Below are 23,498 nucleotides of genomic sequence, written 5' to 3'. Positions count from 1 at the left end.
GTGATGAGAATGTGTTCTATATGTAACTAAACACATAGACAAGATTAATATGAGGATCAAACTTTTGAAAATTCATTCTATAAACTTCCATTTGTTCAGTTTGTCCTGGAAAAAGGTAGGGAGGGAATACTATAAAGTCAGCTTTTGTCAAAATTTGAGAATAGTAATATAGTTGCTATTTATTTACTAGGTAAGTGGACTGGTACAAAGACTGTTGCTAGTCATAACCTTTTGCTAACTAGCCCCCAGAAGAGTCATTTGTCCTTTACAGAATCCCCCCTTGCTATATGCACACTTGGGCATCTACTCCAATCAATCCAATTTCTCCTAAAGACACAGACAGGAATAGCAAATAAATATAAACATATACAGGACTACATGAACCCATACAACCCAGCGGCGTGTCATTCAGATCTCCGCTGTGGATAATTTTAATACTTCTATCTCACAAATATTGAACTACCATAAAGAAGGGTTTTTACCTTTTAATGTTTGGACAAATTATAGAACAGCGATGTAACTTTGCAAAATTTGCTATTTACTTAATTACTGGCATGCACACAGTATAAAGACCTTCACCCCCATATAGCATGGTTTCTGCATAACTTTTTTCATAGAAACCAATTATCTTAATTGGCTAAACCTATTGGACCATTCCCATCTGCACTACCTCCTGGGTCATAACCTGCCTAGGTTCCTATTTAGCTAGCTTGCTCTTATACCAAGGAAAGCATTAAACTTAAATAAATAACATTTTTTTCAGTAAATGAAGCAACGCTCATTCATGGGCAGTATTTCAAGATTGATTTGGCTAGAAATCATATACTCACATTTAACCTTCACTGGTTGGTTTTGCTTTTGCTTTTTCCTCACTTTTGTGGGTCAACCCTCCCCCTGTTTTAGCTTAGTCACCACAGACATTACTGTGCTAACTTTATATTATGCTATCCCACAATCCTTTGCACTATTTAAAACCAAGAACTGTAAATAAGAATTCCCTTTTGCTAACTAGCCCCCAGGAGGGTTGTTTCTCCCTTATGGAATCTCCCATAGGGGCCTGCATGCTCAGACAGTTAAGTGAAACTCTGATTGCTGTTAATGAAAGCATTGCCATATCTGGCTACTACTTATGTTTTTTGTATACTGCTTGTAAAAGGAAAAATGCTTAGGTAGCGTATAGTTTTATCCATATTTCTACTAAACGCAACAGTGTGTGCAAAACTTTGTTTTTCATATTGCTGAGAAATGTACACTGCTACCTCATGCTATAGCTTCAGCCAAATGATAACAGGTTAAACAGTGTGTCTTAATGTTGCATTAGCGTCAGCCAAATGATAACAGGTTAAAGAGTGTGTCTTAATGTTGCGTTAGCGTCAGCCAAATGATAACAGGTTAAAGAGTGTGTCGTAATGTTGCATTAGCGTCAGCCAAATGATAACAGGTTAAACAGTGTGTCTTAACATTGCGTTACGGTCAGCCAAATGATAACAGGTTAAACAGTGTGTCTTAACGTTGCGTTAGCATCAGCCAAATGATAACAGGTTAAACGGTGTGTCTTAACATTGCATTAGCATCAGCCAAATGATAACAGGTTAAACAGTGTGTCTTAATGTTGCGTTAGCGTCAGCCAAATGACAACAGGTTAAAGACTGTGTCTTAACATTGTGTTAGCGTCAGCCAAATGATAACAGTTTAAACAGTGTGTCTTAATGTTGCATTAGCATCAGCCAAATAATAACAGTTTAAACAGTGTGTCTTAACGTTGCGTTAGTGTCAGCCAAATGATAACAGGTTAAACAGTGTGTCTTAACGTTGCGTTAGCATCAGCCAAATGATAACAGGTTAAACAATGTGTTTTAATGTTGTGTTAGCGTCAGCCAAATGATAACAGATTAAACAGTGTGTCTTAACTTTGCGTTAGTGTCAGCCAAATGATAACAGGTTAAACAGTGTGTCTTAATGTTGTGTTAGCATCAGCCAAATGATAATAGGTTAAACAGTGTGTCTTAACGTTGTGTTAGCGTCAGCCAAATGATAACAGGTTAAACAGTGTGTCTTAATGTTGTGTTAGCGTCAGCCAAATGATAACAGGTTAAACAGTGTGTCTTAACGTTGTGTTAGCGTCAGCCAAATGAGAACAGGTTAAAGAGTGTGTCTTAATGTTGCGTTAGCATCAGCCAAATGATAACAGGTTAAACAGTGTGTCCTAATGTTGCGTTAGCGTCAGCCAAATGATAACAGGTTAAACAGTGTGTCTTAATGTTGCGTTAGCATCAGCCAAATGATAACAGGTTAAAGAGTGTGTCTTAATGTTGCGTTAGCGTCAGCCAAACGATAACAGGTTAAACAGTGTGTCTTAACGTTTCGTTAGCGTCATCCAAATGATAACAGTTTAAACAGTGTGTCTTAACATTGCATTAGCGTCAGCCAAATGATAACAGGTTAAAGAGTGTGTCTTAAAGTTGCATTGCTGCTGCTTATTTTTTACTAGGCTAGATCTGAATACTCTACAGGAACAAACACTTCCTGAACACATTGACCAGAGTCATTCTCGCCAAAACCTTCCTCCTTCTCTACCTAATATACAGTGCCACAATCCTCACTACAAAACGAAACAGGAATCAAGCAGTAATCAAGCAGTAAAGGAATTTTTTCTCTCTAGCGCCTCGGCCACCAACAGCCTCCTTGAAGGCTGTTGGTCGCCGAGGCACTAAAGAGAAAAAATTCCTTTACTGCTTGATTACTGCTTGATTCCTGTTATTTCGTTTTGTGTTGAAGCATTGATCTCAGTGCCATTTGGTGCCTCATCTGTGTTGTATTCTACTCCACAATCCTCACTAACCTACAGTCCACTATCAAATCCAAATTAGAGTGTTGCTCCAACAAAGTGGCCAAGTTCACTACTGACTTGAGGACCTATACACATCATTGTAGAGTACTACATGCACTGATATGGCTAGAACCTCCTTATCACATCCACTTTGTCCAGCCCATGACCATACACAACCTTATTTATAAACCCTTAATTTGCCCAGCCCTGGGTCATATCGTGAATTCCTACTCCCCCAACAGAACCCTAAGGTCTGAAGATAAAATACTCCATCAAAAGTACCTGGAGAAAGCTTATATTCTTACTCTGTAGCTAAAGTCTGGAACTCTGTCCCCCTAACCATAAAATCAATTACCAGCATGGAAGCCTTCCAATCAGCCTTAAAATTACACCTAATTAATATATACACTTCCTGCTATTAAGTGAGAACTTGGCAACATTGCAAGCCCCTATAAACCTTTAGAACACTTCTGCCTACACAGAACTGTTCACAGAAACCCTGTACAAGCATGTTAATAGCTGCATAGAGGCAGCTTTACCCACCAGGAAAAAGTACAGAACTAACTCAAAAAACAAGCCACCTTGGTATAATCACAAAATCAATAGGCTGTGTGACAGAAGGAAGAAAATCATGGCAAAAATTAAGTGGTGCAGCACCAGCAGGATAAAACCCCTCTCATTAAACTAAACAAACAACTTAGAGGACAAATAAAGTCTAACAAAGCCAAATTTGAGGTAGTTTGGCCACCCAGGCCAAGGAAAACCACAAAGCATGCTTTAGCTATGTCCACAATCTCAAAGGCAATACCCAGTTGTGTGCAGAGCTCATTGCAAATGGTGCCACCTATACTGAGCCTGAAGATATAGCAAACCTCCTGGCTGATAAATTCAGCTCCAGCTTTACTCATCTTTCCCCCTCAATCTTCCCTCAGGAAAGATCATCAAACATAACTCCCCCTATTATCACTAGGGAACAGGTCCTTAATGCTTTCTCTAAGACCAAAAACACTGCATCAATGGGCCCAGACAATATCCCAGGATGCCTTCTAAATAACATGAAAGATGACCTATCAGGGCCTCTGGAACTACTATTTAACTGTAGCCTCAAAACAGGCTTTGTGCCTCATTTATTTATTTACCTTTGTTGACCGGGAGTGTCTGACTGGATGCAGGTCTATTTTCAGTGGAGGCCCTTGGAGAAAAGCTCCACAGTTAGAATAAACAGACAGTAGTTACATTGGATTACATAGCAATTAACAATTTAACATAGCAATTAATTACAAGCATATTTGCAGATGAAGAACATAGTACATCAGTAGACAGCTAGAATCTTTATCTGCAAAGTACATAACAGACATTAACAAATGTTACAATAAGAAGTTCCTGCTGTATAATAAGTACTAGGCTTATGAACATCTGAGCTTGCTATAATCAAGGTAGTTAGTGGGGTGGAAAGAAAGGTAGTGGTTGGATTGTGTGGGTGATATTAGAGTGGGAGTTACAAGGGCATAGCCAGCATGTTTTTAGGTGCGCTTTTAGTAAAGTTTTGAAGTGGGTGCATGATGGTACAGAGGTAACTGTGGGTGGAAGGGAGTTCCATAATTTGGCTATGGCACAAGAGAATACTGCTTCACCACAGAGTTATTGACTTTAGTGATCTGCAAGTGATTTTTGTTGCTTGATCTTAGTGGTCTGGTGGTGCGATGGGGTTGGAGTAGATTCTGGAGGGATGGGACATTTAGTGGACAGTTTACTAGTTTGTGGGCGAGTGATAGTTGATACCATTGAAGGAGGTGAGGGACGTCAAGCCAGCCCAGTTCAGCAAGTGAGAGACAGTGGTGACTACAGTAGGATGCCCCTGTGGCGAATTTGGCAATTTTGTTGTAGTAGGTCTCTAGCTTGTTAAGATCACATTGCCTTAGGTTAGTATATATTGGAGAGGCATAACGTAGGGTGGAGATAAGGTGGGAATTTGCTATTGAAATCTTTGCTGCTTTGGTGAGAAGTTGCTTATTTCTGTATAACGCTCCTAGGTTTTTGTGGACTTTTTTATGGTCATAGATATGTGTATGTCAAATTTTAGTTTATTGTGTATTTCCACTCCTAGCAATTTGGTGTGTTCAGTTGGGTATATAGTGGTGTTGTCTTTTGCTGTGATGTTAAAGTGAGAGTTGTTTTGAGTATGTTTGGTGGGTTGGAAGATGAGTAGTTTAGTTTTTTTGGGGTTGAGTATTAATTGGGCATCGGATAACCAAGTTTCAACAGAGGAAAAGGCTTCCTGTGTGACTTTTTGCAGTTTGGGTAGGGATTGGGCTGAGCAGAGGATGGTTGAGTCGTCTGCGTATTGTATGAGTGTGCCATGTTTGGTGGCAGTGGCTAGATTATTGGTGAAAACAGAGAAGAGTAGGGGTCCAAGGATGGATCCTTGGGGAACACCTATGGAGTCAGGTAGTTGGGGAGATATGTTATTCTGCCATACAATGGATTGTTGGCGGTCAGACAGGTAACTCTAAAACCAGTTGGAGACTGATTGAGAGACGGATAGGTTATTGAGGACAGAGATGAGTGGTTTGTGTGGGACCATGTCAAATGCTTTAGATAGGTCTAGGAAAGTACTAGAGGAGAGATAGCCATTGTTTTTATGCTGAAGGATAGTGTTAGTAAAGGTGAGTAAGGCAGTGGTGGTGCTATGGTTTGGTCGGAAACCATGCTGAGTATTAGAAAGGAGGTTGTTAGTAAGGAGGTAGTCTGAGACCTGAGTATGTTTGCATCTCTCTAGTATTTTGGAGAGTTGAGAGAGAATAGCTATGGGGCAGTAATCGGTTAGTTCTGTGGAGGGGCCGCCTTTGTGGAGGGGAATTATATGTGATACTTTCCACAGTGTGGGAATGTAAATTTCTGACAGAGATTGGTTAATCAAGATGGATACTGGGTAGGCCAGAGCATCAGCTGCGATTTGTAGGTATTCACTTGGGAGGTTGTCTGCTGCTAATTTGGTGGGCTTAAGTTTAGTTAAGAGTTTTTTTATGTTGGAGGTAGGTTTAGGAGAAAAAGAGAAGGCAGTGGGGAGATTACTAGTTGAAGATGTGGGTTGGAGGGGAGGGGGGGTTGTGTTATTTAGCTAGTGATAGTATCGTTTGTGTGAAGTGTGTGTTGAATGAGGTAGCAATATTTTCGGAGGAGTGAGGGTTGTTAGGAGGAGGGGTACTGACTTTACCTGGGTGGAGGATGGAGTTTATGGAAGACCAGAATTGTTTGCGGCTGTGTTGGGAGGAATCTAGGGCAGACTGGTAGTATTGGAATTTGTCCTGTTTTATCAGCTTTTTAACTCTGTTCCGTAGTTCTAGGAATTTCTGTCTAGTTGAGGGGGGTTTGTGCTAGTGTTTCCAGGCTTTATCCCTGTTTTTCATTTCTGACTTAATGGTTTTCTGTAGCCATGGTGAGGGTTGTGCTTTCATTTTGGAAAGTCTTATAGGGCATGGTAATTAAGGATGCTCAGGAAGCTAGTATTAAAAAATTCAACTGTGTCATCAAGACTGAGGTACTTTAGGGGATGCTAGTTACATTCTTTGAGGGATGAGATGAATGTGAGTGGGTTAAAGTTTAGTTTTTTATGTATTTGACAGTAGATGACAGGTTTAGCTTGGTATAGGTATTTTTTGAGTAGGAATGTTGGGGAGTGATCACTGAGACTATCTGATAAGCATCCTGTTATATATGACTGGGGGCTCTTATTGACTAGTATCCACTCCAGGGTAGTGTGCTTGCTGGAGTTTTTATTTATCCTGGTTGGAGACTGGACTAGTTGGGTGACGCCATGAAGGTTTATATGATGGGTTGGATTGTTGCCAGAGCAGGATTGCCAGTCAATATTGAAATCACCTAAAATGATAGTTTCTTGGGGGAGATGGTGGGTAGACCAGCTGAGTAGGTTTTCTAGTGGAGGGATGTTTTGGCCAGATAGGAAGTAGCATCCAATTATGTTGATGGTTTTGTTTTGGTTTACTTTGAGGTTGGTATATATTATGTCTTCATTGCCTATTTGTGGAGCTGATGATTTTAAGATCTGGATGTTTAGATGCTGTTTAAATATTATAGCTACACCACCTCCTTTCTTGTTTAGCCGGTCTACTCTTAGTATGCCGTAACCTGTAGGGAGTATTGCTCACTGATAATGTGAAGTTTTAGCCAGGTTTCTGTCAGGATGACTATATCTGGGGAGTACAAGTCTATGGTGGCATGGAGTTCATGGACTTTGTTGGATATACTTCTAATATTTAGGCTTAGTAGAAGGAAGTCACTTGGCTTTCTATTGGCTGTGATATGGGAAAAGTTGTGGTTTCTAGTCTGATTATGAGGATTGGGGTTGGAGATGGTAGGGCCAGGGTTGGGGTGGATGTCTCCACTTAGGGCTAGTTTTGATATGCATGAGGTTATTAGTTTTCTCAGTTTTTGAATGTATTTGTTTATTAGGGAAACTTTGTGATTGTGCTCTGTGGGTAATAGGTATGCTGGGAGGGTTACTGTGTTAAGTTGTAGGGATGCTTTATGTTTGAGTAATATAGTCAGTAGAATATGTGGGGGGTGCATAGGGATGGTTCTTGAGTTGGTGGGAGGGGAGCTGAGTGAGGGTGAGACATGAGTGGTGGTGTGAGTAGTAGTACAGTGGTAGTGGTTGAGTGGGGGAATGATGGAGCTTTGGTAGGATGTAAGATATGCAAGGAGAGTGCATGCAGTGAGCATTAGTAAGGTATGCTTGTACATTCTTCCAGACTGTCCAGAATTATGGGACACTGTCCGGAATAATGGAAAATGCCTGTGTTGTCCGGAAAAATGGTGCACTGTGCACATTTTTGTTTAGTTTAAAAAAATTACATTTTTTTTTTTAGGGGCATTCTTCTTTAAGAACGCCCTTTGCATCTGGATGCAGATGACAAAAACAGTGTTTTTGTGACTGTTGACATCTGTCTACTCACTGTCTTCCGCGTGCATGGAATTTGAATTATAAAGAAGACGGACTGTATGCTGAAAAGCCCCAGGCAAAGCACGAGTCCGGCTGGTGTTTGCTCTGAGTTTTCTCTAATCCAACTGCGGCACATGTAAGTTCCATTTTTTTTCCCCTCAGCTCAAACTGTGTTGTATGTTAATGGGGCAGGGTGCTGCAGTCCTGAGTATGTCCTCCTATGATGCCTAGTAGTAACTATGCACCTGTTTTCAGTTTGCCATCCATTTCCTATTGCAATATTACCGGCAGCTTACCATTTTTTAACGTAACATAGGCAATCAATTCTTCAAGGGCAGCATGCATTGATTTGTAGATGAAACACTGAAATATAAAATTTTTGCTAGCAGCAACTTTTCATTAGTTGCAGATCTCTTTAATGTGAAATTCTCATGAAGTTTTACTTCTGCACTCTGCAGAGATTGTGCATATTGAGTGATATTGGTGGATTTTTATGACATAAGTATGAGTGGCCATTTATGGTTGAAATGTTCTGAATTGGGCAGTTTTGTCATTATTGGTTCATGTGTTTTGTTTCAATGCTTACTGGCAAAATGTTTACAGCTATAAATTTCACACACAGCCTAACAAGTGGTGCAGTTACTGTCATCACATCATCACTGTCAAAAATAATAAAGCTTGTTAAGGGCAATGTGTTTGTGTGTGTGTCTAAAAGCTGAAGTTGAATGTTAGCCATATGTTTTTCATTCACTTATCAATGAGAAATTAGAAGTGTACAGAAAAGTATCTACCATTTTTGAGAGGTAGTTTGGTATATGAAAAGGGCACCTATAGGATTACTTCTGCCTGATTACCGATGAGGCTTGTTGAGCAGCAGTGTCTGTCAAAGAGCAATATGGCTATCTTATTTATGTGAAGACTTCACTGTCAGATCTTATCTGATGATGTACCCTCTCTAAAGGGGCATGCATAGTCATCTGGGACAGTATGTATGTGAGTGTTTTGTACTCAAGTACCCTATTAGAACTCTCTTGATTGTTAGTGTGAATTGGTTTAAGGGAACTAACATAAGGCCATTTTCATACGGTTAACATATCCAACATTTTAGAGGATTGTGTTGCCACAGCCTGGCAATATATGCTATTTAAGTATATCAGTAATATGCCAGTTTTGTTTCATTAGATATTCTACATGAGCATGAGCGTACCAGTCTTAAAGTTGTGATGGCTGCTAATTCATGTCTGCTAGCTGTTATTATGTATTAAAATTTAATACAATCAGGAAGGTGAATCAAATAACTTTTGCTTGGCTTTAGAAATGTGTGCAAGGGGCCTATGATTTGAAAAAACCCAAAGGTAAACTTAATCCACCACTGGCCAGATGCATTTTCTTTGAATGTAGGTTTCAATGCTGTTTCAGTGAATGTGAGTTTTAAAGGCAAAGAAGTATTAAAGCTATGTCTGTTTATGAGAGACTGTATTGCTTGTTTAGCAAATGGCTATTAGTGTTTGTGCTGTAAAGTTCGAAATAAAAGTTTTACATTAAATCTAAGTATCTGTAATCATTGTAGAAGTAAAGCCTAAAACAGTATGCACACAGAGTTTTGAACAATATTTATGGCAACTAGGGAGAAATAGAGAGATAGCCAAGTAATGGGACACCAAGAATGGCTGCATGTGTGTGTGTGCGTGGGGGTGCATGTTTGGGAGGTATCGCATTTTACTTTCATGTACATGTCCAGAATTTTTGACATGAAAAGTTGGCAAACCTAATGTTAGTTGAGGAGGTGTGATAGCAGTGGGAAAATGGAGGAGGTAGTGTTGGGTTAGCGCTGTGGTTGGCTATTGGAAAGATGGGAGGAATTTGTGAGTGTAATAAAGGTAGGACCACTGGGGGTGGAAGGGAATAGAGGGTAGGGTGGGGAGCGAAGAAGGTAGAGACCCTGTTAGTTGCTCTTATGAGAGAGCTGGAAACAATCAGGTAACAGAGTAAACTGATAAATGAACATATGATAGTGACAAAGGGTTGTAGTTTTAAAAATGGTGCCTGCCACAGGTAATATTTATTAACTTTGGGATTTGCTTAAGATAATAAGCAGGGAAGGGGGAGGGGGAGAACAAGGTTGTGAGCAGGCAGTTCTTTTGTACTGCTGCTAATGAGCCAAAGCAAAGACAAGTTTGTGTTTAAAAAAACAATCAGAATTGACAAAGGACTGCTCTGAAACTGTAAGTCATTTCTTAACCATTTCGCAGGTGGAAAAACAGGATAACCTTGTATCAGTAGGGGAAAATGAATATTGGCTCAAACAGGTAGACACATACTAAAAGTTAACTTTAGCTGTTTGCAGACAGTTCAGACACAGACTGCGCTTTTCTTATAAGAATGATAAAGGTGGTACTGCAGTTGAATACTTAAAAGTGGTGTTAGGTTCAAAGTTAACTTTAGTTGTTTGCAGACAGTTCAGACCCAGACTGCACTTTTCTTATAAGAATGATAAAGGTTGTACTGCAGTTAAATACTTAAGAGTGGTCTTAGGTTCAAAGTTAACTATAGCTGTTTGCAGACAGTTCAGACCCGGACTGTGCTTTTCTTATAGGAATGATAAAGGTGGTACTGCAGTTGAAAACTTAAGAGTGGTGTTAGGTTCAAAGTTAACTTTAGCTGTTTGCAGACAGTTAAGACCCAGACTGTGCTTTTCATATAAGCATGATAAAGGTGGTACCGCAGTTGAATACTTAAGAGTGGTGTTAGGTTCAAAGTTAACTTTAGCTGTTTGCAGACAGTTCAGACCCAGACTGCGCTTTTCTTATAAGAATGATAAAGGTGGTACCGCAGTTGAATACTTAAGAGTGGTGTTAAGTTCAAAGTTAACTTTAGCTGTTTGCAGACAGTTCAGACCCGGACATGAATGGAGAAAGGCAAAAGTCATCTCTTTGCACAAAGGTGGGCCATCTACAGACCCTGGAAACTACAGACCCATAAGTCTCACTTGTCTTATATGTAAAGCCATGGAAAGAATTATCATGGAGATGATCAATACAGATATAGTAAACCTCAAGACACTGGACCCAACCCAGTTTGGTTTCGTAAAGGGCAGATCATGTCTACTCAACCTTGTGGACTTCTTTGAAAAGGTCACCAAAGCAATGGCTGAGGGCAAAATCATTCACACTGCCTACTTTGACCTGGCCAAGACATTTGACACAATACCCCACTCAGACATTGTTGACAAACACAAGAGGTTAGGTACAAACCTATATGTCACCTGGTGGATAGCCAACTGGCTCACAGACATAACCCAGGAAGTTAGAATTGGGGAATCCACCTCTACAAAGAGGCCAGTCACAAATGGAGTCCCTCAGGGATCAGTCCTTAGACTGCTCTTTTTTGGCATATGGCACCTCCTAAATCTATTTTCTTCGCATATATCTTTCTCTTTCCTCAGTTCCTCCTCCTCTCCATTGTACTAATTCTACAACACACCAATGCCCTGTTTCTTCTTAATAAATCTACATCCAGGTTAACTTGTCACTACTGTATAGACATGCACTGAAACCTGTACATAATTGTTAAATTGATTATTTCACTTTGCTGTATATTTTTCTTGTTATTTGCTGTCTGTGACATTAATGTTTGTCTTGAATGACTATAATTGTAACTGGAGCTTTTCTCCTCAGGTTTCCACTGAAAACGGGCCTTCAGCTCAGCTGGACCAACCAGGTTAACAATGACAATAAATAAATAAATAAAAATAAATACATTTACTTCTCATAAGTCAAGGCCAATGTCAATGGTCTGTGGCTGACTAAATTTGCAGATGATTGCAAATTAGAAGCTGTCATTGAATCTCACACTGACACAAATCTTCTCCAGGAGGGGCTGACACAGACAAACAACTGGTGTCAGAGTCAGGGACTAAAGCTAAATGTCAAGAAATGCATAATAGTATCCTTTGGGAAGTCATCCATCTCTGGTAATTATCATATTGACAACACACCCCTTAGAGATGACCTAGAAGTCAGGGACTTAGGGACACACATAGATAGTAATCTAGCCTTTGATCATCACGTGTCTACAGTGGTGAGGAAATCATTCTGTGTTGCGTAACTTATAAACAAATGTATGGCATCTAAGTCCAAGGAAGTTATTGTTCCAGTGTATTCAGAATTCATCAGACCTATCACTGAGTACAATGCCCCCTTTAATATGTAGCTAACCAGGCATATTAAACAATTGGAACATCCACAGAGGTTCCTCTCTAAAAGAATACAGGGCATAAGTAATATGTCCTAGGTAGACTGCCTCAAGGCCCTATCCCTGTATTCTGTCTCCTACAGGCTTTTGAGTGGAGCTCTATACCTGGCATACAGGGCATTGTCAGACCCCACTCTGATGGACCTCCTGCAGATCCACAAAACCAACAGTACCAGAATTACCCATTCTAAAGACATAAACCTTGCCTGTGATATAAATAGGACCTGCTGTAGAGATAGGTATGTATCCCAAAGATTACCTCATCTCTGAAATAGGCTTTCCATCCATGTGAAGCAGAGTTCCTCCCTAATCCAATTCAAGTGCAACTTGGACAATGGGATGGGAAACCAGAAATTCATCCCTGGTTTAGCACCTATGTCTCTAATGCAAACAGGTAACGTGTAAATGGTTCATCTCCCAGACCCATGCTTATACTTATTAAGGGTATCAGAACTTGTCAGAGATTTGGTATGCATGGCTAGGCTTAAAAAGGCCCTTGTGGTCGTTAGCCTAGTAAACACCTGTGAGCCTATGAGCCTATGGTTATGTTCATGCTCAGGTCCTGGTTAACATCCCTCTTCTACCTACAGTGTCCCTCTCTAATCTGTAACACCTGCGATAAGGTAATGGCTGCTCAACAAATTATCCCTGTATACTGATTACAAAGAAGAATTGAACAACGTACTACATTATGAATGGGACAATGTTAAAAATAATATTTTATATTTGTACATGGATAATTGAATGTAGTAATCCGTTTATGAAGGTAATATGCTTGAATGTAGGATTCTCTGTATGAAGTTTACTGGAACTCCTGTATATCTGAGCAGCCTTCTACTCATATCAACCTATATGGTTTTACCCAAACTATAACATCCCCTACCCGAACTAATAAACTTAACAACATAACAAGTACCGTTAACTGGATACTCACTAATACTCCCCAACAAACTATAAAACAGGCACCATCCCAGAGGACATAAGTAACCACTTGCTTACCTATCTAATCATATATAAGACTGAATTTCCTAACTCAACTATCTGCAGAACTATTCGTACTAACAAAAATTTTAACCCTGCTTTCTTTCAAACTGAACTAAGTGCCTGTGACTGGTCACCCCTGAAACACCTCCTACTAGATGATGCAGTTAAATACTTTAATTCAAAATGTCTTTCCATTTTAGATTGCCATGCTCCATTACGCAAAGTTAGAATCAGAACCAAACCAGAACCATGACTCACCTAAACTACCAAACAAAAAATCCTCCAAAGAAATAAACTATGGGCCAAATGGCATTCAACAAAAAGTCCCTCAGATCACTTACAATTCAGACAGCTAAGAAACGAAACAAAAAAAGCCATATTGTCTGATAAAAGAAACTATTGCTGCTAGCTTCAACAAACCCACCAAAATAATCCTCACAAATTCTGGTTAGGCATCAATAACCTCCTACACTCCGGACACTCATGCACTCCTACTCCCTCTGGCTCTGTTCACAGCAATCCCATCCAAATAACCAACTCATTTAACACATTTTTCACTGAAACAATCCAATCCCTAGCCAACAAGCTGTCCCCTAGCATCTCATGCTCCACCACAACCTCTACCAATAATCCTCCTCTATTTCATTTGCAGCCAGTTCCGACATCCCTTATCTGTAGCCTCATCCAGAAACTTAAACCCACCACACTCTCTGCAAATCTACTACCTGCAGAATACCTGCAAAAAGCTGCTAAGGTCATAGCCTAACCCATATCCATTCTCATTAACAGAACTATTTCTGAAGGAACTATCCCCTTAATCTGGAAGGTCTCTCACATCATCCCCCTGCACAAAGGTGGTAACTGCAAGTTCTCCAACTACAAGCCCATAGCAATACTATCTCCTTTGGCAAAAATAATGGAGAAATGCATTCATTTCCAACTGTTAACCTGCCTACTTGAAAACAATTTACTAGCCACCTGTCAACATGGCTTTAGACCATTTCATAGCAGTACCTCTGCACTCTTATCCTTCACTAACCGCATTAATAGTAATTGTAATAATGACACTCTATCCTCAGCCCTTTTTATTGACCTGTCTAAAGCATTTGACATGGTTAACCACCACCGCCTCATAGACACACTCAAAAACTTGTCATTGGATGCCCTTACTATACAGTGGTTCTAATCATACTTAGATAATAGGCAACAGGCTGTTCTATGGGATAATACGTTATCTTCCCACCTCCCAGTTGCCCTAGGTGTCCCTCAAGGATCCATATTGGGTGATTTACTCTTCTCCATCTTTACAAATAACCTCCATTCTGTAATTCCACAAGCTGACTGTATCCAATATACAGACGACTCCACACTCATATGCTCTGTTACTTCCCAATCAGAACTTCAGTCACTAAAACAAAAGACCTTTAGCACAGTTGAAAATTGGCTCCTACATAGGTGTCTTATCTTAAACCCCAAAAAAACTAAAATGCTACTATTCACCCCCACCCGCAGAACCTCCCCACTTAACTTTTCTGTCACTTCAAATAATGGAACTATATCTCTTGAGCCAACCACCAAACTACTCGGAGTACTACTAGATAATAACTTGTCTTATGAGCCTCACATTAATAACACCATAAAAACAGTGAATAAGAAACTAGGTTCCCTCTACAGGATCAAACCCTTTCTAACTCCTCTAGCCAGTGTCACCATTGCTCGCACCCACCTTATCTCTACCCTGCTCTATGCCTCCTCTATCTATACCAAAATATGCAGAAGTAATCTGAGCAAACTGTCATCCTCCTACAACAATATTGCCCGATTTGCAGCTGGGTCCTCCTATAGAACTCATCACTGTATCAACCTGAATCAAATTGGATGGTTAGGATTGCCAAATCTAATACTTTTCAATCAACTAATAGTAGCCTACAAGATCCTGTATCTACCTCAAAATGCACCCATACTTAAGTCCCTAGTCACCCCTATAACAATCACAAAACCTTATGCTCATCTAACAAACTACTTGTACAAATATCTAAATCCAACAATTCAGCTGGTGACACCCTGTTCTCTAATACAGTAGGTAAAACCTGGAACAGCCTCCCAAGTCAACTAACCTCACTATCCTCAGTTAACATATTTAAAGCAAGCTCAAACCGTACCTCAAATCACACTGGTTATGCCCCTGTGATAACCCACTAACCACCATACCCTTTTCTAAACTCCCTTGATTCCTAGCCTCTTAGGAACATTATCTTGTGTTTACTCACCGATAATAGTGTGCTTGACCATTCTGAGGATTATTCCTCATGTAAATATGTATATACAATTGAATGACTTAACCATTTTCATATAAGACCAGAACTCTTGTGAGACTGAACATTATAATTGTATCCTTGTACTTTGCTTTTAAATACTCTATCCACTTAACACTAGTGTTTTTCTTTTAATATTTTTGTGCGACTTTAGAATCTATAGTATCTCTTAGATATAATTTGCATTATTAATATAAACTACTGTTTCATTTAGGTTTATTTACATCAGGTTTTTCCCTATTGGAACACAGAATATAAAATCCTAGATATGCAATATGTTATAAAGCTTTGTAATGTACCAGTTTCTATTGTAAATATTGCTGTCTTGGTCTATTTTTTTGTTGTTTGTGGAGCTTTTCTCCCCGGGCCTCCACTGAAAATGGACATATATTCAGCTGGACTAGCCCAGTCAACAAATGTAAAATAAAATAAATAAAAATAAAATAAATAAAACTTTACTACCTATCCATGGTATAAAACAATGTTATAGTATTATGCATGTACATACTTCTTCTGTAAGCCTTACAAGTTTTTGATAATTCAGGAGTTTTTCTCCATGGGTAGCAGATGAAAATGAGTTCTTTTGGACACATATGGACATTCCTGGTAAACAAATGTCAAATACTTAAATAAATAAATAAATACATAAATAAATGACCTCGGCTCAGTTGAGCAAAATTATAAAAGAAATATATTCAAAAGAACTTACATGCATTGGTTTACACAGTAAAATACATACATAAATACATACAGACCAAGATAGAACATCATAATATATTTATATTAAGACAGTATAAATTACCCTGAGTGCCAGAATGGATATCTATCGGCATTCTGATTAATATTTATAAGGAGAATGTTCCATAGTTTGGAAACCAGTATTAAGTACATTGAGTCAGCATAGTGATATAGTGAAGAAGAGGATTTGGTGAGGGTATGGTTTGCACAACAGATTTGTTGTGGTGGAAATTACCATTTAATAAAAAAGTTTGAAGGTAGGACACTTACTGTTAATGAGCAGAAGTAAGTAGATTAGTTCCCAGGGATACCGAACAGTGGCTTCTTGTGATAGACACTATAATGTATGATCACAGGTGTACAGTGTATTTGATTAGTATATAAATCTCAAAATTGCCTTCTTTTGGAAAATTCACTTTTCTCCAAGTACAGCAACCTTTGAGTTAATATATTTGAGTAGCAGAGTTGTAGGGGTACAGGAAAACCTAGTAACCGCCCTGTAAAACTGCTTTAAGAATGAAACAGTGAGTTTTAATTGCTGCTGTTTCACTGTAAATTACTATACATAGTGATCACAGCTCTGAGTGTCAGTTACACACCATTCAAACTTCTGTCATGGAGCTCAGCCTTGGATGGTCATGTTAAGTTGAGTGTGTTTCAGCCTGGGAAGATTTAAGTAAGGCACAGTGCTGAGTTCTGATGGCAGTCCCAAAAGCAGCTGTATGTCTGCAATTAGAAATTTGTTAAATAGATGAATGATTAGTAGAGTGATGCTTTGTAAGGTTGCAGGAGGCATGCAGAAGCTTTGTCATTAGGTGGGGTAATCACTTTAATTTTGTCCAACATGATCTGCTATGATTAGCATGCCAAGTATTTAATGAACAACAAATCAGATTTTAGCTGACACCCATTAGTTTGTGACATGATACATCCTGCAGAAGGGAATTGCCTTAAGAATGAAAATGTAATTGTGACTTTTGTCACCTTTGAACTTGGATAGGAAAATCACTACTTGAGTTATTGCTGTGTTTAGGATAAGGCCACACTGATCCAGTAGTGACTGTGACTTTAGCTAAACATAACTGGAGATTCTTTTTTCCAAAAACATTTTTATTAAATTTTGTTAATAAACATGGACATAAAGTATTAAAAATAAACAATATAAAGCATAATAACTATTTACACTATATACAAACATCCATGATAAACATTTGTTTTATCCAAGAAAGGTAATCGATATTTATCTAACAATCTCTTCAATTTTTGCCAAGCTAATCTTTTGTGTGTTACATTTGATGATCTCTGATAAATAGTTTGCATTTCTTATTTACATACATATTTTGCTATTGAAATAAACTCAGTAAACATAAGATCTTGCTTATATTTCCAGTTCAATGTAATTATTTTTCGAGCAATAGCTAGAATTAACCAAAGAACAGGTAACTGATGTCTAGGAATTACACTTGGGGTAGGGACACTGAATAATATCAAAGAGCTAGTAATTTGACAGTTATCATACCACAGGGTTTTTGTGAAATGTCTAAAATCACTCCAGTATTGTGTGAGAGTTCTACATTCGATGAACATATGAATCCAGTTGGCTTCAAGAATATCACCACACCTCCAGCATTTGCTTTCATTACTCTTGGTTATAAGATCAATTCTGTGTGGAGTGTAAAAGCTTCTATGAATAAATCTCCAGGTATATAATATCCAATATAAAGATGAAGTGTTTTTTATTGAATTTAATAACTGTTTCTTATTATTGTTAGATAAAGGTTCACCATTAATCTTTATGGAGTAATTCCAAAAAGCTTGGTCAAAAGTAATCAAATCTTCTCATAGGATTTTATATACAGGTGATATGCTTAATTTATGTTCATCAAACTACAGCATATGAATAGTGGTATCAATATTGGTATAATATCAGTTTCCAGATTTATTGACACTCTCACTTTATTTTCAACAAACTGTCTTAAAGATTGAATACAGAGCCAATTATCTTGACAGACATTATATCTGGCTAAGAAAGTTCATTGGTTGGATGTTCTTATTGTCTATAAACTGGTGCCAAAACTTTAGATTATTCTCTTTAAGATTCCACATCTTATTGATATTGAAGGTATCTAGGCAATCTGGTTTATAAGCTATGGGAAATGTAATGAAAAAGGTGTTCTTTAGACTATAATTGTTGTTGATTATATTTTTGAAAATATAAAATATTTGGTTTATACCATGTGAGAAGTGGCTAAATTTCTTATTATATAAGCAAAATTCACAGAGTATCCAAAATATGTTGTTAATTCCAAAGGTTTCCTTAAACTGGGTTTCTGAGTTCTCAGAGAAAGTTATATGTATTGCATGTAGTTGTTTCCAGCTAGAGGTGTATATGGATGAAATCCAGTGTAGTATTATGTTAATAATAACAGATTTGGAATATAATTCTATGTTGGGAAAGCCAATCCCATTACTGTCCTAGGCTCTAACATGCCATTTATAGGCTATTTTTGGTTTCTTTGGGAACCATAGAAAAGTTAATAATATGGAATCTATTTGTTTAAGAATTTCTTAAGAGGAGGTAAAATCAATGATTGTATGTAAAATAAAATCTTGGGCAAAATAATCATTTTTATTATTGTAAGTCTGTCTTCCATGGTGAAAAACATTTTGTTCCACTTTTTAGTCAAGTCATTGATTATAGCTACCAGTTCAGTGAAGTTAAATTTAATAGTCTCACTCCATTTATTCTTAATACTTATTCCTAGATAATCTATCTTATCATTTTCCCAGTTGAATGTATTGTATTTTTGCAAATTGTTATTTATTTTCTTATTGATTAAAAGTGTTTTCTTTTTATTTTGATTAAAATTGAGCCCTGAGATTTTTCCAAAATGAGTTATGGCATTCATGATATGTTGTAAAGAGCCTTCTGTGTCACTGGATCTTAGTAGAATATCGTCAGCAAAAAGCTGAACTTTTGGAAAGTATCCCTCATTAACTTAAAATCCTTTGATATTTGGGTTATTTCTAATAAATGAAGCAAAAGGTTCCTCTGATAAAGTGAAAAATAATGGGGATAGAGGGCAACCTTGTCTAGTTCCATTATGAATTTTTACTGGGGATGATAGACATGAACCAATCTTAACAAATGCTTTAGAATCACTATAAATATTTAATATCACTTTAGTGAAATTTGAAGTAAAGTTAAATTCTTTAAAGATTTTTTTGTAAGTATGACCAACTAAGGGAATCAAACGTCTTATCAATATCCAGACTAATAATAGTTAATTGTTTCTTGGTTTTGTTTGCAGTGTCTATTAGAGATAGTAGCGTAACAATATTGCTGTGTACTTTTCTATGTAAGATAAAGCCAGTTTGATCAAAGTGTATTAGATTGGGTAATATATTCTTTAGTCTTTTGGCCAGGATAGACATGAAAATTTTATAATCAATATTTAACAATGATATGAGTCTATAGGATGCACATAGTTGGGGGTCCTTACCTTATTTCAGAATAGGGGAAATTATTGAGTACTTCCACGAGGGAGGGAAAATTAAGTCTTGTTTAACCATAGAGAATGTGTTAATAATAACTTTATTGTGTGCACTGGAAGAATTTTATATATTTCTGGGATTATCCCATCTAACCATGGGGCTTTATTATCTTTCAGATTTTAACTTGTTCTTTCACTTCTGCTAAGAGTATTTGTTTACTTAGGGTACTATTTTTGTTGTTTTGTTAGTTTAGTCTTGATATTTTCTTGTAGAAATGTATCTATTACATCGTCTGAATCTAGTGGTGATTGCATGTCTTGACTGACCGATAATGATTTCTAAAGGCTTCTAATATACCTCCTAAACCAGTTGTTCTTTAACTGTGTTATTATTCTTGTATTTAATTTCATTAATGTGATTGTGTTTATTAATTTGTTTGGATCTGATAGCTAGCTTATGTAAATGTCTGGGGTTTACTGAATAGGACTATAGTTTAATCTTTTCTAAGCTTATAGCAACCTTATGATTCAGTATGTCTAAATATTTTTGGTTTAGCTTAGATATTTCAGTAAGTACTGCTTTATCATTTGATTTTAAATTTAGTTTCAGCTTTTCTATTTTGGCTTGTAAATCAGAAAGTTCCTTGTCCCATTCCTTTCTCCTTTGAAAATACTAAGCTTTAACTCCACTAAAGACGTGAACTTTTAATGCATCCCAGAGTATGAGATCTGTTACTTCGCCATTATTGTTGTTTTTGATAAATGCTTTTATTTCTTTTAATAACCACTACTTAAAACCTTTTAACTTAGCAACATAGGCTGGGGTTCTTTGAAAAAGTATCATATCATCTTTTTTTCACAGTCAAGTTGAACAAAAAGACATTGTGGTCAGAGAGTGGACATGACTGTATTGCAACATCACTTATTTTAGAGTAAAGAGTGTTAGACACACAAATCTTATCAATATTAGTTTGTGTGCCAAACCAGAAAGAATAATGAGTGTATTGAATTGAATTTTAAACTCTTAAATTGTGTATGTCTCTAAAATTCATTGAGGCTATAAAACTGTTTACCTTTTTAGCTTGTGTCATTAGGTTAACCTTACTATTTTTAGCAGTGTCTTCATCTGATAACAAGCAATTGAAATCTCCCACCAGAATAAGTTTACCCTTTGCATGTAAAGTAATGAGATCCAAGTATTTCTTCACATATTTAGTTCCTAGACAAGGAATCCAATATGAGTCAAGCAGTGTGAAGCATTTGTTATTAACTTCTAGCACTACTAAGCTTAACTTTCAATCTTTATCTGAAAAGGTGTTTAAAATTTTAGGTAGTGTACAAGTATTATTCCATAGTATAAGAGCACCTCTCCTTTTGGCTCTAAAGAAGGAATCCGTGAAAACTGTAAAACCATTAAATGATAATTTTTGCAAATTCTTCTCCAGCAAGTGGGTTTCTTGCAAGAAGATTTTCTGAGCTCTGTGCATTTTAATTAATTTAATTAAACCAGCTCTTTTGACATTGTTATTTAAGAGATTAATATTTAATGATAAGCATTTATATATCATTTGTTAAAGTTATATTTAGAGCATCAATAATACATTCCAAGTATAATGACTTGAAGTGATTCATGAAGTTATGTATCATAGCGGAGTCAAAAATCTTTAGAAACAAATTCTGAAACCAATAACTAAGAACACATACATACATGAAAGCTAAAGTTCCAGGTTTATTTAATAAATTAACTAAACTACCCTTTAACACCATCTCACACACACATACATAAATAGCTTCTGCTTTAAATATAGTATATACAAACAGTAAAGCATTTCTAAGGTAACTCAAACAAATCTGAATATAAAAAGTCCATCAGGCAGTCACAGTGGATCCATACATAATATTGTGTAAACCACTACTAGGTATTGGAAAGTAAGCAGTAAGTTTCACCAATTAACCTAGTTGCTTTATCGGCATAAGCTTCTAATACCTATACATTTTATACCTGTATTACAGTCTCTTGTGTTTATAACTATAGCAATACAGAGAAAAAAAGGGGGGACCATATATTGGTTTATTAATAATAATTGAACAGAATAGAGTGACCTAAAACATTTTAACAATCCATTCCTACAGTGTATGTGGTCATACAAAGATTTGAATCATAGTATCATAACTATCATTGCAACTGAATATGATTATATTGCTTTAAATCTGCATCAATGAGAATATCTGATATAGATTAAAGGTGCTTAAGCATGAAAGTAGCAGAAGGAAAAGAAGACTCAATCCTATATCTATCTTTTCATTCAGAATATTAAAGAAATTGGTTGTTTAAGTAGTCAGATATTAATATATTATCATTTAGGGCATGCTATCAAAGCAAAGAATGGTATCCTGTCAGACTTCAGTGTTTCAAAGCAACAGACATACAGTAGCATTAAAATGCAATTTTCCTCATTAGACTAGTAAAATAATCACTCCATTAACATCCTAGTTTGTTAAAAATACATATTTAAAGTGATTCCATACCTTTAGATGCATAAAAGATGAAAAAAAAAAAACATTTAATTTTACTTCTAGTTTCATTTTCAGCTTTACTTCCTGGTTTCTGAGTCATGCATTAGTTCAAAGGTCATGTGATGTCATCATTCACTGTATTCTTACTTTCAGCTTCTCTAGCTTGCTGCTAGTGCCCTGTAGATGCTCATGCATGTGAAGAAACAGTCTTAGAGGCTTAGAAAATTTCAAACAACTAAGTTTTCTCCATTCTAAAGAAGCATAAAAAGTGCACAAGCAGCCTCCACAGTGAAAAAAAAACATGAACAGCCCTTCTCTAAAAATGTTGGGAAAGTAAGATCAATAATTTACATCCCTTAAACTAAATTAGGTTAAGAATTAAAATTAGAGCATTTAGTTAATGTAAAGCACTGAATGTTGATATATTACACTAAGAAATGCAGATTTTAAGTAAAGAAATATATATTAATCATGATATGAACATCTTTCAAAAATGTCAAGAGGAAACAAAACTATTTTAAGTAAACCATCTCCTAAGGGCACTTTTGTTGTGGGGATTCCATACAGTGTAATCATAATAGACTAAACAGTAAACTCTAAAGTGTTACCCCACCACTAATACACATGAATGCTTTACTTTGGAAATCATGAATTAATAGTGAGATAGCATGACTTTTGTATCCCAAATGACTATATAATGAAGTTAACTGCACCCCGGTTATGAAAAAATGTGTGTGTGTATATATATATATATATATATATATATATATATTATATATATATATATATATATATATATATATATATATATATATATATATATATATATATATATATATATATATATATACACACATATGTACATACAAACACACATACACACACACACACACACACACACACACACATATATATATATATATATATATATATATATCTATAGATATACACATATATATATATATATATATATATATATATATATATATATGTGTGTGTATGTACATACACATACACACATACATACATGTATACATACATAGATATATGCCTATGCCTTGGCAAAATAAAGACCTTTGTTTTGTATATGTATTCCAATAAAATATTATGTAAAATAAAGACACTTTACCTTTGCTTTTTAAATATATTCCAATAAAACATTAAGTAAAGAGTTCTGCAAGAAAGTATTTAGTATTATTTCATAACAATCCTATTTGTCTTTTAATTTTTATTTGCATTTTCTTTGACAGTCCAAGTGTTCTTAGTTGCATATATTTTCAGACTCTGTGTAGACCATTCTATGTCCTCTATATCAGTTAGTATTTTTTTCTTGTGAATAAAGTCCAAAGCCTCTGACAAAGAGCTAAAGATCTTCTCACCTTCTGGTAAAAATATTTTTATCC

The 23,498-nt window shown here is 36.6% G+C and overlaps 1 protein-coding gene across 1 annotated transcript in view; it reads left to right on the top strand.

Moving 5' to 3' along the window:
• EPHA6 (EPH receptor A6) overlaps window positions 1–23,498 on the top strand; it is a 4,848,151-nt gene that overhangs the window by 1,272,412 nt on the left and 3,552,241 nt on the right. The gene's annotated exons all lie outside the window — the stretch shown is intronic.

This window comes from Protopterus annectens, chromosome 5.part0 (genome assembly GCF_019279795.1).
Source record: "Protopterus annectens isolate FY-2018-M chromosome 5.part0, PAN1.0, whole genome shotgun sequence".
Lineage (NCBI taxonomy): Eukaryota > Metazoa > Chordata > Ceratodontiformes > Protopteridae > Protopterus > Protopterus annectens.
This window is presented reverse-complemented; position numbering and strand designations above follow the sequence as displayed.